The following is a 3,167-nucleotide window of genomic DNA, read 5'->3' as shown; positions in this document are numbered from 1 at the left end:
ACTGTTCAATATCTTCATCAACTGCTTAGATGTTGAGAAAGTGTGATACCTCAGCAGATTTCTGAATTATTTGAAGCTAGGGGAGAAGGAGATGGTAAATGAACATTAGATTTTCATTTCAGTGTGACCTTGCTGAAATTAAAGACTAGATCATTAGGTAACCCTTGAAGTTCAAAAGGAAAAGTGCAAAGATCTGCTTCAGGACAGAGCATTGGTATAGGCCAGGAATAAGATGGCAGCTCTGCTGGAAAGGTCCTGCAGTAAGAGTGGGTGCTGACACATGTATGAGTAGAAAGTAAGTTTTGTTTTGACTGAAGCAAACCAGACTGGGCTGCACTAGAAAAAGCACAGCTATCCGATAAAGGGGAGTTATGATTCCTGGCTGCTCATACTGGTGATGCTGCACCAAGAATATTGTGCCTGGTTTGGGCCTCCAAGTTCAAGTGGGGTATTTAGAAATTGGAGACAGTCCAAAAACACTGTGCACCTCTTCCAGAGAGATGCAGAGGAGGATTTTTCCCCTCCTGATGATTACTGCCTGCCCAGCAAATTCTCTTTGGGTGCCTTATCAGAATGGTGAGCACACTAAAGCTTAGCCTAATGGCTTGTTAAATCCTAAACTACCTTTTGCTTATGTTAGGCACTGAATGAGTGCTTTATACTTGTAAGCCTGCTTGCAGGGTATCTTTGAGCCCAGTTGAAGATACTTAAACAAAAAGACTCAAATGAGGGGCAGCAGCAGAGTCCAGAAACTATTTGAGAGACCATGGCTTGCGACCAACTGTGCCCTCTTGGTGAAAGGACCAAGAAGTACAGGTGAGTAGCAAACTGTAAGCCCTATTTGAGAAAGGACAATAATCTCATCCCTTCTGTAAGGAATTACTAGTTAGAACTACTGAAATGCATGCAAATTTCAAATTTTTTTTTTTTGTAAAGGTCAAGGAAACCGCATTCTTCACCTTCCCCAGTGGAGTGAGGGGACAAAGACATGCAAAGTACAACTTTCCTCATCCAGGACAAACAAGATTGTGTCACAAAGCTCTTTAGCTGACAACTTTGATGGTGACCATCAATATCTTGATATTCCTAGGACACAAAAAAATGGATAGTAACTGAAGGAATTGAAGGGATTTTGCTCATGGCAGCATCACCACAAGGGCTTGGACTGAGTTGGATGGGCCACAGTTACTAAGCCAAATGGGTTCGCTGTATGTGGGTTCATTACTAGAAGAGACTGATACTTGGTAAAGCATTAAGCATTTTTGAGAAGAAATCTGGTATTGGTCTGCATCCAGTGATGGCATTAGGCCTAATAATTTGGATACTCAGCTCACATATACCAAGAATTGTAATATTATTATTTAATCATAGTTATTGCCTGTCACTCTGCTATCATCAATCTACATAACTGCCCAAGAAAAATTTATCCATGTTTCAGTAGTTTTTCAAATAAGGTCCTGACCACAGATGGCAATTATATCAGTCCACTAACAAGAAAAAAGTGGTATTTAATATATCTCATGAGTTTAACTTCAGGGAAAGCTAATGAAACCTGACCACAGGATAGTTTGTTTGTTTGTTTGTTCAGTCGTTTGTTCCTTTGCTCATTTGTTTGTTCCTTTGCTTTGTAATTGAACCTTTATTTTGCTGAATCACATTACTGGGAAAAAATTGTTAATGTTCTAAGATCTGAAGTCCCAGGTCTGCTACACTTACGCTCAATTTAGAGTAAGATCCTGTTATTTAATAGCATACATACTTTTTTTTCCCCTACATCTTCTGTATCTGTCTTTCTGCCTCTGATTTTATGCGAACTTATGACAAGGTGTGAATTAACTGATGACTTTCCTCAAGGTGCTATACTTACTTTCATAACTTCTTCCATGTATAATCAATACCCAATATTATCACTAGTTTTGATCCCTATTTTTTTAATCTCACTAGGTCTAAATTCCTTATTATAACAAGACACAAATAAATCATGCTGTCTCTTGTCTGTAGTAGTTGCTGTAATATTTATGCAAGAATATCTCATTGGAAGTCTTCTCAGGATCATAGCTACTCAGTGTTTGAATATCTAGGTAGTCTGTAGGTAGTCTGTTCAATTTTTTACCACCTTCATTGTGAAAAAAATTTCCTTAACAGTTAACCAGAATTTCCTTTTGCTGCAACTTCTGTCCATTGCCTGTTACCTTATAGTCTACAGCTATGAGATCCTAGCCATAATAATTCTAACGATGAATCTTGTCTGGATTTCTAACCTCTCTCATGACTGAAGTTAATATGTAATTTTACAGCATGAAACACATTGTTCAGTGGTGATAAGAGATATTAGGTGTTTTTTGTGATGCCACCCACTGTGTTTGCTAATACCTGAAAAGATGGTTGGTACATCAGTTCCCTTTGCTGGGGACAATCCATTGGAGTTTAAGAGGTTGAGGGATCCACAAATCTTTTAGTAAAGTAGTCTTGGTTACCAGCTGTAACTCCCAGTAACAGAAGTTTTAAGGTGCTGAACATTTACAAGACAGGACATAAGTGCTCAGCAGGTTCTAAAATTTGAATACATGCACACCTAAAAAAAAAATGAGGCAGGCAACCCCCAAACACCTTGTTTGAACTTTTCAGCCACTGTATTTTTAAGTAAGCTGCACTGTTTTTTTCTTAGTAACATTTACAGGATGAGTGAATGGATGTCTGGCTTCTCTCAGTGTCTTGCTACTGAAGTTTATGCTGGAGAAAAAGGTCAATGTATTCATCTGTGAATCAAGGCAGTGGAAAGCTAAAAAAAAAAAAAAAAGCAGAGATTTTCTTGCATTGCTGGATTTACATATGTCCTTGGCCAACATCTATGTGACAGCTGTAGACTTAAGGGCTGAAACCAGCTTGCTTTAGCTGTTAATACACAGTTTGCATAAAGGAAAAGGTCAAGGCAACTTATATTAATCACAGCTTATATTAATTACTTATCTGAGGTTGCACAGTAGCCATTCAAAAGCACCTGTCCATAACAAAGGCTGTGGTTTGCGAAAATTAAACAGTATTCCAGGCAAAGACAATTATTATAAATACCTTTTAAATTAATGGCGATGTGACATTAATGAGATGTACTGTTGGTGTTGTTACTCCTTTTGGATTGTTTAGCCTTCTCAGCACAGTTTATCTGA

This window comes from Neopsephotus bourkii, unplaced genomic scaffold (assembly GCF_033783945.1).
Source record: "Neopsephotus bourkii isolate Nb327-2 ecotype Australia unplaced genomic scaffold, CSIRO-AGI_Nbou_v1 NB_314, whole genome shotgun sequence".
Lineage (NCBI taxonomy): Eukaryota > Metazoa > Chordata > Aves > Psittaciformes > Psittacidae > Neopsephotus > Neopsephotus bourkii.
Note: the sequence above shows the minus strand (reverse complement) of the source record.